General features: G+C 35.6%; 1 protein-coding gene across 2 annotated transcripts in view; it reads left to right on the top strand.

The window, feature by feature from the left end:
* LOC118742535 (protein tincar) overlaps positions 1 to 14,530 on the top strand; it is a 418,562-nt gene that overhangs the window by 58,721 nt on the left and 345,311 nt on the right. The window lies entirely within an intron of this gene.

The following is a 14,530-nucleotide window of genomic DNA, read 5'->3' as shown; positions in this document are numbered from 1 at the left end:
CAAATACTAATGCATGAAAATCCTAACCTCAAAAAAATCACCCGTTACATCTCCTGATGAATAAACGAAATCTCCAGGTAGTATTTTCGTTGACAAACTAGTAATTTTTTTCGTTTAAATTAAGTTTCGCAAAAATTCGCCCATTCAAAAAGTTAACAACTTAATTAATTTTCTGAGAACGGAAATTGTTTGGTTAATGTTGATGAAGTGTTAAAACTAGCGCTGGGAAGTTGAAATTGTGTGAATTAAAAAAAAAATTACGAAAGTTAAATATTTAGTAAAATTTCTAAAACACCTACATATAATAAAATGTGTTTGCAATAAACAAATGGGCAAATGTGTATGTGCACACATTTTCATACGAGTTTGACAAAATTAAGTGCAAAAAAAAATCTTTAACGTCATAGTTGCTTTTACAACGTTCGACTTATTAGATGGGAATAACTAAAAACAAGTTTTATTTTACTTAGAATGTCCTCGAAGAAAATCCAAAAATAATTAAAATGCAAATAAGCAAATCGGAAATTAAGCAAACGATTCGTGCTCCAAACAGCCAAAAGTGACAGTTGACAAATTAAAGCCCACGGAGTGGATGGAGTGCGAGCTGGTCAGAAATTTGCTGCGATGAATAAATATATTTCAGTTCATTGGCAACTTCTTGAACTACGAGAATGAGCTAATAAGTCACTAATGGTATTAACTTCTTCATTTGACCTAAATCTCCTACAGAAGATATAGCTTTTAGTGTAGTGTGACGTCGCTACAAATGATTACGCTGGCTTTTTATAAAAATACCTTTTCAGATTTACGTCTCTTAGGAAATGATAGCGTGTCTTCCCATGGGCGTGTAGATCGTGGCGTTAGTACCATACACATACTCCTGCCCCTGTAACTTTGTCGATTTGCAACCATGTGTGGACTATCTCGGAGGTCAAAGTTGACACTGACATATTTGATTTCCGAACCCATTCCAATCTCTACTCCTCCTAGTGAGGGTCTGGGCGATTTCTCATCCTGATGAAAGGTATCATGGTCTTTTCGACGCGTTGATATTTAGCCTTGCAGTGCAAGATCGTCTCTTAGCAATGGTAAAGTGAATTTTAAATTATGTCATGGTATTTGTCTGTTATATTTTTCGAATTGTCTCCCAGATATTCGTCGAAATCCCAGATATCGTCCGCTTATGCTTAACACAGTTGGCCAAAATCGAATAGAATCTTAAGTAGTTTTTGTATTAATACGCTCTATAATAAATGAGCCATTATACACCCTTGACGGCAGCCTTTCGTGATCTTTATCTGCATGATTTTATTTCTTACTAGCGCTTCCGACAATTTGATTCGTATCACTGCTTCTATGCGTAGTTGGATTTTTTCTATGGCTTTTCTCCGGAACTATATCACCGCCACGCTTAGGGGGTCATATGATCAACTGGGTATCAATGCTCTCTTGAAAGGTGAAATAACACATCTATATATATTTATGGGAAGTTGTATGGAAGCTAGTTCCGCTATTTTTTTTAATTTCTCATAGACTTACTGAACCACTCTCGTAGGTGTGAAAATCGGCGACAATTCATGTCGCCTGCTGCCCTCGCCGTACCTTAAGGAAGAAACACAAAATGTATGCCTTAATTTTGGGGAAAAGTAAAGGAAAATTAAATGTAATTATGCAAAAAGACTGAATGTCCTATGAATGACCGCATATTTCCGGGCACGCTCGCCAGTCTGCCCGCCCGCCTGCACGTTTTCACACGAATCAGGTCGATAGAGCGTAGTGAATCATTAACGCCTTGCATACTTATGTTTCATTTTGAAAAGCAGCGACGAAAACTTTGTCTTTACCTATAAATTTACATACATACATACATATGTACAGGGTGAATCAATAAGACCGCAAATGTTGGCAATAGGATCATTGTTTTATGCGCTCTATGTTCAACTGAGTATCGCTCCATGACTTAGTTTGCCAAAGCCTGTAGTACCAATTGTCTGAAAAAATAAAAACAACATTAACATATCTAAAATAATTACTGTCAAAGCTCTACATCACCCTATACATATATATGTCCCAGTGCCTATTCTGCAGCAATGAGCAATGAAGCGCGCAGCTATAATAAAATTGTATTGTACATTTCCGGTAAAGTTGCGCGCTGAAGCTCTTACTAATGGCTGTGCGAGTAATACTAAGTAAAGCAAGGCACACCCGCTAGTTCCGACCGCCAGTGGCTGCAGGGAATTTCGATAGAAAATGCCAACAGCTGTGCGTTGAAATAAACTTAAGGCAAAAGAAACGAAACGAAACAAAACCATACGCAAATTTTTATTCCAAACAGGGATAGCAGTGGCAGCAGCAGAAGTTTGAAGCCGTTGAAGCAGAAGACATACTTCCAGCAATACTGTGTGCGCGTTGTCTTCCTTTTTTTTTTGTTTTAATGTGGCAATCGTTGCGTAAATGTAATTATGGGCGGGATAACATCAGTGGTTGTCACTTGCAAAACTTTAAAGTGGGTTCGTCACAACAGCAATCTTTTCCTTTTTTATTTTTTTTTTTGCTTATCATGCTCCTCCGGCATTCTTCACATTAGGGGTATTCTCTGAGTCTTGGAAAGCTCTTGCTCGATGCACGGATTGCACGGTTTGCAAAGTTGTCCCATAAGAAAACCGGTTTTTATTGTGCAATCCGTGCAATCTGTGCACCGTGCAAGGCCTTTGCAAGACTCAGAGAATACCCCTATAGATTCGTGAACTATTTTAGCAAGGGTGTACATATGCGTGTGTTTGTGATTCTGCGTGCTTGTTACCTTCATTTAATTTTCAATTGATGTGAAAGGAATCGATAATTTGTGGGGCTGCAATAGTTGGGGCGTATGACTGAGTTGAGTTTAGTTGAGCAGAGGCTGTATATACCGCGGTTTTGTTATATTTCTGTACTTGAGTGAAATTTGTACTTTTTGGAAATTCCATGCTGAATTTAGGAAAGCCAGTAGCGAAATTACTCTCTAGGTATACATCGAATCCCCCACAAATGAACGCGAATGACCGGTTCATTATGAACATATTACAGCTCTAAACAATTTAAATGCAAAGAAGCACAAATTTAGAATGAATTCAATACTCTCCGAGTCAATGACTTCATTAGAGAAAATAATTGCCAGCTGACTATAGAAATTTACAGACAAACTTCTGACTATTGGAGCATTATTTTACTTACATAGCCACATAAAATGGTAATGGAACCCACAAAGAAATACGTACGTATATTCGACTACTGACCACCAGCCAGCCTGAGGGCTTTCGCATGGGATTTTGCTGCACAGTCCAAATAAACGTTGTCAGGGTCATTATCGAGCTGTGCGCCGAATTCAGAGCAGATTTGTATTCGATGTTTGTCTCGATATCGGAAAGGCTTTCGATAGTGTCGTGTCCTGGCGCATCTGTCTGGAGACCTTTAAAGTGCGCAGTGGAGTTCGACAAGGCTGCATACTCTCACCCCTTCTCTTCCTTTTGGTGTTTGGGAATGTGTAAGATGTTGCCCTGAGGCCCTCCTCGACGGCGGACTTCGGTGGAGCATGTCTAGTTCAACTGAGCACATTGACCAAGCGGACGACATACATATGTAAGTCTTTTATGATCAGCCCAAGGATCGACCTTAATGAGATCAAAGTTCTAAGTACGCCAGCGTAGGCTTATGGTGTCGTGACAGTCTCCGACCAAATACTTGAGACTGTGAGGAATTTCACATACCATCGCAGCGAAGTTGCCCCTGCTGGTGGCACCGACGAAGACAATGGCCGCCGCACACGTTATGGCGAAACTAGAATCTGCCTTCTAGTTTAAATACCACGACTTTCAAGTCCAAAGAGCTGTCCATACTGCTGTACGGTTGCAGTTCTATGTGCCTGCAAGTTTTCCTAAGCCGATGTCTTAAAATAATGCTCCGAATTTTTCTTCATCAATCAACCTCAAATGAGGAGTTGCTTACAAGAGCGCCTTAACACCTGGATCCAAGGACGGAAATGGAAGTAGATAGGTCACATTTTGCGCAAAGAAGACAGCTGTAAAGCAAAGAAGGCTATGTAGTGGAACCCTCATGCTGTTCGTATTTTGGTAAGGTTGTGCTGAATGGTAAGATGTGCTTTAGCAGAAGCGGAACAATTGCAGATATAGAATGTAAGTGAATTTTTAATAAACTTTTTTTTTTGGAAAAAAGCGGTCTCTTCCTCAACAATAACTTCTTTAAGCTCAAAACATTTAGTCCAGTGTTTCCCAAATTTTGTTTTACTTTCAAATGTTATTATCCCTCAGGGTCTTAAATACACGTTTTGCTGTAGTGAGGATCTCAACCGCTGTGCAATTTCTTCAGGCACTAGAGGGAAGGAGCTATGTTAGGTTAGATTGATGTAGCAGTCGGTCCAATCGCTAACCCACTTAGGCCTTGCAGGTTCATTGTGATACCTGAAGTGAAACATGGGAACTTCAGTGACTATTCTGCAGATAACCAATTTAAAGCTTTTATGAATAGTAGGTTTGGTTTTATTCCTACAAGGATAATTCCATAAGAGAGCTAAAAACTGGTCTACCTAAAAAGCCCGCTACTACAGAAGAAGTGCTTAATTCTTTTTCTTCTTCCTCATGTCTGAAATTTCCGCAATACTATTCATGGAAGAATATTCCTAGTCTCGAAGCGTGCCTACTAAAGAACCAATGACCGGTTACACAAGCCATGATATCGATGGTCCCCTTGAGAGGCTGAACTGTTCTTCAGTTTTTTTTTTTTCTTATCAATTTGGAGCGGTAGTAGTTTAGTTGTTGTACAAGTGCTCTCGTCTAACCATGACACCTCCCTGAGGAGTGCCTCTGCAGACCTGTCTGCTTAGTGTAGTGTTGCCTAACCTAGCAGTTATCTTCCGTCTGACGAGTAAAGTATCAATCAGAGCAGCCACGTTAGGGTCAATACCAAAATCTTCTAAGGCATCTGTAATGGTGCTTGTATTGATGTTGTTGAAGATGCTTAGTATGTCTACAAAAGCAACCAAAGCATACAACTTACTGGATAAGCCCGACCCGAGTTATATCCAAAACTTCTTTGGTTTTTGTTAAGAAGATCGGCTCGGCGCCTAAATTTATAACAACAAATTCGTTTTCTAGAATAAATTCTAGTAAAGACTCAGCTCTATTGTTAGTGTGGGTGCTCCGCGTCACAGGAGCCAACCAGTTGGTCATCTGGCGGGTTTTGTTCAGCTCAATGCTTGCCGATATTAAGTTACCTTGTTAAGCCATGGAAGCTAAAAGATGATGATGCTATTCCTTGCTAATATGCAATCGCGAGTTATATCTGTGTTTTGTGCGACATTCAGTTTAAAACTCTACGCTGGAAATTCTAAAACTCGCCGACTTATTGAACTGCCCTTTTATACATTTCATTTTGAATTACTCTTTCAAAATGCTCAATAATTTCGATGATTTTTATCGAAAATATTAGATTTTTGATGATGCTTTTAAAGGCCAAGGCGTTAGTTGTTAATAAAACACGAATTCATTTAGTTTAGATACACTCCATAAACTGTCATGAAGTAGTTCATGCAAATACATACGTATATTTATTATATATTTTATTATACGTACATATATATTTAGGAAAATTTTATTTTCTATTAAATTTCATAGGCTTAATACTTTTGTATGCGAGTCATCATCGTTGACATTATCTTAAGCACCACTTGTGCAATACTTAAACACATACATATCTACACATTACCTAGTTGAATTCGAAAAGAAGTGTAGAAATGAAGAAACCGCTCTCTCTCTTTCTCTCTTAGCATAGCTGTCATCATTTCAAGTAGCAATTTCGAAAATGGTAATTGTAGCAGAAAAAGCCGATTAAGATTTCATACCACTTAAGCTTTAGCATTATTCCAAAAGTGTCTTTAACCACAAACAAACAAAAAGTATTGTTGTGAAGTTAGAAATGAAAGCAACCACTTCGCTGGGGAAGGATGAAAAGCGAAAGACTATTAAAATTGCAAATCATAGAAAGTCAGACAAAACCCAAAGCAGAAGAAAATGTGGACGAGAGAATTGTGGAATGATTTATGGATTTACTTGTTTGTTATTTTGTACTCGTAGGTATTTGGCATACGAAAAAAGACACCCACGAAAAAAAAATATAAAAAAAAATAAAAAGCATTTTTTTAATTCTTTAAAACTCGACAATTTGACTTTGACCAGCTATATTTAATTCAGCGAGTTTATGAATTTTACGGATGGTCCATATATTGTTTTTTTTTTAATCATTTGTTTTTTAGACAGTGACAGCTCTTTCCCGCTGCAAATTTCGGCTGCAAGTCAATATCGCATCTCCGCGGAACGAAATGAATCGCTTTATGCTTAAACAACGGTGCGAAATAATGTAAACGAAATGGACAACGATTTTGCTCGAAAAATCCAATTTTGTGACGAAGCGTATTTTCGTCTCGGCGGCTACATTAGCCAGCACAACTGCCACATCTGGGGATCAGAAAAGCCGCACATGATCGTCGAGAAGCCAGTGCTTTCTCAGAGATTGACAGCTTCGTGCGGATTTTGGGAGCGGTGGCATCGTTGGCCCATTTTTCTTTGAAAACGCTGCTGGAAACATAATTTCTGCCCACTGTGAGAGCTACAGAGGCATCATGGACGATTTTTGTAGCCGGCAACCGAAGGCCTTCAATGTTTTTGAATAAAAAAAAAAATGTTTAAGTTTCTTCGTCTTTCATATTAGAAATCGATAAACCTGTCAGTGTATTAATCGATAGATTTTTAAAAAAATTTATCGTTATTGTTTTCGTTAAATTCGTGAACATATTTATCGATTGCATTATCGATATCACTGTTATCGTAAGAGCCATGCTAAACGTTGTTCTTACCAGAATATCCGCCTCAGTGCATCTACTCGTATGTGAAATCGGAAAGTGTAGTCAATATACAAAATAGTTATCGATATGTTATATTTATCGATAAAATTGTCAGTAAGATTATACCGTGCGTCAGTTAATTTTACGCACAAAGAAAAATCAATATATGTATTCGCCAAACTAGGGACCAAAAATAGTAAAATTGCGTTTTTAGTGTTCCTCTCTGACAACAGGGTATTTTTTAAAAAAGCTTTGAAATTAGAGAGATGTGATTATTGAAAAAAATATTAAAAAAATCGTATCGAATAAAGAAGAAAATTCTGTAGAGTTAAAAGGTTACAATTATGATTTTGCCTGAGGACGAATAGGTATTGAAGATGTCCTTTTAAAATTTCATCCCTAAATATACTTGAAATTTTGCAATATTTATTTTTGAAGAAATTACATATTAAGGACTAATATACACACAACCACATCCTAGAACCTCGTCATTTTCTTAAAAAAAAATCCTTACTTAAAATGGAATTTCCAATATCTATTCGTCCTATGAACCAAATAACTTTAATTTTTAAATCCTACAGAATTTTATTTTTTATTTAGTACCAATATTGTTATATATTATTGAGGCATTCCAAGCTATTTCAATGATACTTTTATGATCCTTTTTTCGATTTTGATATAAACTGAGTATAATGTAGAAATACTGCCAAGGTATGGCAAACGCGAGGAATGTAAAAAAAAAATAATAAAATAATACCTATAGGTGTCTAGGCGAAGCCATTGTTTATCACATCATAGCTCGATAAATACTGGATGTATCAAAAAAATCAATTACTACTTTTTTATCGACAAAGAGATTTAAAATAAATATATATGTATACTTATGGAATGTGTTATCGATGTCAGTATTTTATATATATATTTCTTTTGATTTTTGTAATAAAAATCATAACTCAATCGTTATTATGTGATTTTTATTTTTTCGATTATCTCTAAACGTTATTTTGTGAATTGTTTTCGATCAATAATCTTTATTTAGTATTTTTATTTTATTCGATAATTTTTAATCGTTATTACAGAGACTGCCGTTTTATAACCGATTTAAATCTTTTATTAAATACCGATTAAAAGTGATAGAAAAACTAAAAATTATCCAATTTCGATTAAAAATTATCGTAAAAATATAAAGAAAAAAAATAATGATTTTAAAATAAACATCCTAACGGTTATTTTCGGTCCCTGATTTGGTTTGTATGTGTTTACGTCTTTTGTTTTTTAAGTCTTATTTAACCACCTAAGTACCGATATGCTTTTATTGATATCGTAAGCGGTACAATAATCGATTGAGAAGGATTCACAACGGTGTCGTAAGTGTCGTATTGTTGTATGTCGTAAGCTTTAAAAGCTAAACTAAATGTTAAGAGAACTTGAAACGACAACCAACTATTTTTCAACACTGCAAAAATTCATAATATGACTTTGATGGTATTTTGCGAACTCCCTTAATATATTTTTTAGGCGTTTAAAGTTTACGACATACAACAATATGACACTTACGACACCGTTGTGAATACCCCAGACGTCTTTATTCCAATAACCGTATTAGTACTTGTATTCATATTCTAAATCGAAAAAAGTCCATGCAAAATTTTTATCGATAAAATTTTTAGGATATCAATCGGTTGCATTTTTCACGAAATATATCGATATTGTTTTCGATAAATTTATGTATATGTATATTTATCGATTGCCTTTAAACATCACTGTCAATATTTTTTGATGTTATTATCGATACATTTATAGTCATAAATATGTATGTATGTAGTAAGTGGCTTAGATAACCTAATTAGAGATATCACCAATTAGTCCGCCAAATGAAAGCGATAGTAAATATTTATTATCTAGAAACTGCCGCAGCTAGCTGGAAGGATTAGGCAGTGTGCTCACTACTATTAGAATATATGGGCAAAACGTGTAACAACTTAAAAAGAGTAAGAAAGTGGAAAAAATATAAATTTACGAAGAACCAAGGTTTGTCAGCATAGTCAAGTGAGTGCGCAGCCAAGCAGTCAAACGGCAATAGTGTAAAGTGTTGTAAGCGGCTTTTGTCACACAATGCCACCGTTATTGACGACAGCTCGGTCAATATTACAGACAGTAGCGGAAACATGTAACCGTGTAACGATGGCAACAAACGCACAAACACATACATGCATATGCACATACTACCTATGGAAGGAGTGCAACGCTGCGCAACAATTGACAGGAGGCCAATAGCGGATGAAGCTTTTAGGTATGTATGTACGAGTACCTACATACATAGTTGCAATGCGACATAAACGAGAATGCCATAATCCTCATGTAAACACAATTCACTGTCCTTACGCTCGACCACTCATGTCACACATGCACCTACATACATACATACATACAATCAACTACGAGTAATAATGCACAACCTGCGACATTAAGCTTTTTGACGCAAAGCAATGCTGCTACTTTCGTGGCGCACCTACATATGTATGTATGAACGAACATAACACACGCGCGCATACTTTGACTTCCGTTATACGCCGGTAGTTAGTACAATATTTGTGCGCTTTTTGAGCTGATATGTAACTCTCTGACACCCAGTGAATGTCAAACTGTTGCAACTAACAATGAACGGGGAAGAAGAGGGGCGAGTTGAAAGGAGTTTGGAGAGTATGGCAGGCTGTCGCACAAGATAGTTTTGTACGATAACAAAGTAGTACTGACAGGAATGTCAGTGGGTGGAAAAATAAAAACTGAAGCGCATAAAAGTAATGCAAAGTCAAGAGCTCTATAAAGTAGACACGCGCTTGTGTGCAGTGGGAATGATACATAGATAATCTCGCTAAGAAGTGCTTGGGAGCAACAGCTTAATTGCGCCCGTCGGGCAGCTGACACATGAGGCCTACATGTGAGTGGTTAAGTGGGAGCGCGTGCGCGGATGAAGCTTTACGATTACAATGTTTTAAATAATGTTCGTCTATTAAGGTGAAAAACGAAAATGTGTTTTTAAGCATTTTTGTATGAGAAACATCTTTAATAGGTCTATAGGTCTCTTATTTCTCTTATGTGCCAACTGGCGCCAAACCTAAAAAAATAATAAAAATTGTTCATCTAAATCCGTCTAGCAGTTTCACGTGTCAGTTTTTCATTTCATCAAATGTCAAACAAAAAAACCAACAATATTGCACATCTATGATGATTTTCACTTACCTATGTATGTAGTTAGATAGATATTACTTTCGGAATAGGTGGCAACTCTTATCAAAAATATTCAAACTGAAACTTCGCTAAATATCTTTCGTTCGAAACTCATATTTTAGTATTTCATTTAAGTTAAAAAATTCGACTTTTAAAACAGGTGGCAACTCTCTTTAAATGTATTTTAAAACTGTACTTTTTTCTAAATCTCTTTCGTCTGTCATTGTGACCAATTTTCCAATTAACTGATGAATTAAGTTGAATTTGATTTTCTTAACACGTGGCAACCCTCCTCTATATACTTAGTTCAAAATTAAAGCCTCTTCAAACCCATTTAGATTCATACCGATCTTTTAACTATTCATTAAACTTATGAAATCATTTGAATTAAACCTTTTAACCCAGTGGCAACCCTTTTCAAACAACTCACAAATATAAATGATCAAACTAAAGATTTTTTAAACCTCTTTCTTTTGACACTCATATTTTTAATATTTCATATGACTTAGGTAAAATTTAATGAAACTTGACTTTTAGAATAGTTGGCAACCCTCTATAAATATTATTTTATATAAATATTTCCAAACTACCAACCTCTGAAACGTCTGTCGTCTGCTGATATATACAGTCATGTGAAAAATAATAGGGACACGAAATTTTGACTAGGTTTGACAATATTTCTTTTGTCAGTGTAATTTTGTACATACTACTTTTTCAAGCATAGCCTGCCTTATCTCGCCAAAAACGCATCGAATGTTTGATTTCCAACTGATCAGTCGTAGCTTGTTTGTCCAGATAGAAAAATAACTTAAACTACCTCCAGTTAGTAAAATAAAAATAAATAAAAAAGTAGCCTAACGGTGTCAAATCACATAATATGGGTGGCCAAATTGACAGGTTCATTTCTAGATATCATTCGGTCACCAAAAGTTCGTCCCGTCCCAATGAAGTTCCATTCAGGCGCTTTAAGTAGGCGGAAAAAGCGCGTTGTATTCATTCATTTATTGGAATCAAATATGATATACATACTCTTCATTCCTAAATAACCTAGGATATACATAATTTTAAAATTTATTTACGGGCTTACCTTAAACTGGAAAAGCATTGAAAAATTCGAAAAACTCAAAATTTTTATTTATAGGTGCAAGATTTGTGTGAAATGAAAAAAACCGGTTTGCGCGATAAAAAATCCAGTTTATTCGATATTCAAAAGAAAACAAGATATCTAAAAATAACCGGTGGAAATCGGTATTCAAGGAGTGTCAACTATAAAACCTGAGCTTTACTTAAACTTACTTCTACAACTTTAGCTCACCCACAACGTTCTTTAATTGAATTTCATTCCTTAATTATCTACATTTTCTGCTACTTCTTTCAACCCAAACAACAAAAAAAAAAACGCCGTCATTTAACATTAATTAAAAAATTCGTTTATTGAACCGTAAATGCAATTTCTTCACAGCTCTGCTAACAGCTGCATTAAGCAGTAATACCCATTAGCCAAGGGAAACATGCCTGAAGCGCAAACGTTTAATCCGAAAAGTGCAACACATTAATACTAAACACGAACAGCACACACACACACACACACACACACACATACATATGTATGCACATAAAAACCATAGCTGCTGAAAAGGCGGCTAAGCAAAATGCGTTCGCCATTCTGCTATGAACAATTAAAATAATGAGCCCAACAAAGCACACAACCGAGACGAGAGGTACAGCGAAAGAAGCAACAAAACCACGTGCTGATAAAAATAATTTCATATAAACGTTTTCGTGCTTTCCTCAAAAAAAAAAAAAAAAAAAAAAGCCCGGGAAAGCGAAAAAAAAAAATAACAAAAAAAAAAAAAAAAAAGATGTGTTGGCCGCCGGAGGAGTGCAATAGTCGTATGTAGTTGCATTTTTTTTTTTTTTGGGGTTGTAGCTGTGAAAACACCAGTAGCAACAGCGTTAAGCCAGCCAACCAGCAGCGACTACAATGACTGCATTAAGAATTACTACTTCATTTTCATTAACTGTTCAACAATGGAATGGTAACAATGCGACGATAGCAACAGAAGCGCCAACAACCAGTAGTCAAGCGCGTTGCTCCATCAAGCCACGATGAACCGACCGAGCGACCAAATGGCTGATGACAGCGCTGACAGCTATATACTCGTAAAAAAAAAAAAAAAAAAAAAAAACATCAGGCTGCTTGAGAAACAGCTTTTAACGACTGCAGCTATTTGCGTTTTTGTCCTTTCCAACAATAAAGGAAAAAAATATGCTATTACTCGTATAATGAAAGGAGTTGCATAGGAGCGGATAGTAGGTGAAAGGAAGAATAATAAAAGTACGAGTGTTGCAGTGACTACACACAGAAAAAAAAACATTCCTTGATGCTAGGAAAAAAAGTATTTGAGTAAACGATTTGACGCAGTTTAAGGAAAACAGAATTTCTTAGTTTTTAGGAAAAATTTACTTGTCATTTAATCCCCCGTGAAACGAATGAGTATGTAATTTTGCTCCTGGCGCAATGGCGGACAGAGCAAAGTTCTGGAGTGCTAGCCGCGTTATGCAAGGTTCGATTCCCAGAGCAGGAAATTTAATTTTTGTAATATATTAATTGTTATTTTATGGCCTTATAATAATTATATTCAACAATTTTTATTGAGCTTGAGGCCGGTTTTTGAAATGAAAAACTTTTTTCAAATTATTGTTGCTTTTTCACAATAAGTTTTCCATTAAAAACGGCCTCAAGCTCAATAAAAGTTGTTGAATGTAATATATTTATTTTATTTTTTCGTAATTGTAATTTAAAAAAAAAAAATATATATATATTTAATTTATTTTTTATGGTATTTGAGTATTTAGGTTTTTCCATATATGAAATTAATTTTACAATTTGTAATTTATATTTAAATTGAATTAATTGACTTACCTTACTCTAACCACCTCCAACCGGACTCGAAGCTGCGATTTCAGAACCAGAAGCAGTAGTCTTCTTAACAGAACTGAAAAAATTCAAAGTTATTTAAGGAAATAATTACTTATATTGAGGAAATTTACGTCCTCAAGTAAATGACGCCCTATTTTGAGCATGAACCTGAATTAAGGAAAAACTTCTCAAATTGAGTAAATTTTTCGTAATATTAAGGAACAAACAGTAACTCTAAAATGAGCATACTGTTTTCTTGTTTTAAGGCAATGCTTTTTTCTGAGTGTACACAAACGTTGCGGGAATTGCATTGTAGTGAGTGTAAGTTTATCATTTATAACAATGCAATGCTCACAATGTATCTAAGATTTGGATGTATTTATGTATGTATGTATGTAAAAGCGTTTATCAGTCAGCCTTTTCAACTCTGTTTTTTAGGGGGTAGGAAAATAGTAAAACGGTAAAATAAGTAGGCACCTACATACATACATAAATAGGTGTAAGTAATGTCGGTACATGTAAGATCTTAAATTAAGCTGAAGGATGGAAAAGAAAGCATACAATAGAGGACGGTGTAAATATGTATACTTAAAAGCATCACACAATAAAACCAAAATAATTGTATATTTCCTCCAACCCACATACATATGTATGTAAACAGGATAATGGATATTTGTAGACTTTATTAATGCATGTATAATTTTGATTTTTCTTTCCATGGCTCGAATATATTGAATAAATATTGAATAAATATTCGCTATCGAAATACTTATATGTGACACTATTGATTTTTTGTCGATATCGGCATCCATATATGCGCAAATCGATTAAACTATCGAAATAATTATCGATATCAAACCATTAACCGATATAGTTAGCGATGTACTAATCGATATTGTTACGTATTTATCGATATGGTTATGTATTAATCGATATCGTTGTGTAATTATCGATGTCATTATTTACGTTTAATTGTTTTGAAAAGGCCGTGGGTAATATGTTGTTTTACTAATTAGTTTTTCGATTACTATAACATTACATTTTCCCACTGGGTCTGATGGTAAACGAGGACATCAGACAAACAGTTGAGAGTATGCGTATCTCGGCACCAGAATTAGCACCTATAATAATGTCGGCTTTAAAATCCAATTTAGAATCACTCTTGCCAAAAGTGCTACTTTGGACTAAGTAAGCAACTGAGAATGGACAGAAACGCTCCAGCTCTGAAAATATTCAACGCGGATCGCGATGCTGGTAACAAAGGAAGAGCAAGGCCCCACTGTGATGGAAAAAACATGTGGAGAAGAACTTGGCTTCACTTGACATTTTTTAATTGGCGTCAGTTGGCGCAGAAGATAAGCGACTGGCGGGCTTCGCTGGACCTCACTAAAATCGCTTAGAGCTGATTTGTCGATATATTTTGACACTTATTTGACGATAAATGTAATTGAATTTGACATAGTGAAAACCAGTCTTCAGGC

Source organism: Rhagoletis pomonella, unplaced genomic scaffold, assembly GCF_013731165.1.
Source record: "Rhagoletis pomonella isolate Grant_MI unplaced genomic scaffold, Rhpom_1.0 Rhpom_scaffold_00001, whole genome shotgun sequence".
Lineage (NCBI taxonomy): Eukaryota > Metazoa > Arthropoda > Insecta > Diptera > Tephritidae > Rhagoletis > Rhagoletis pomonella.
Note: the sequence above shows the minus strand (reverse complement) of the source record. Positions and strands in the feature narration are given on the sequence as shown.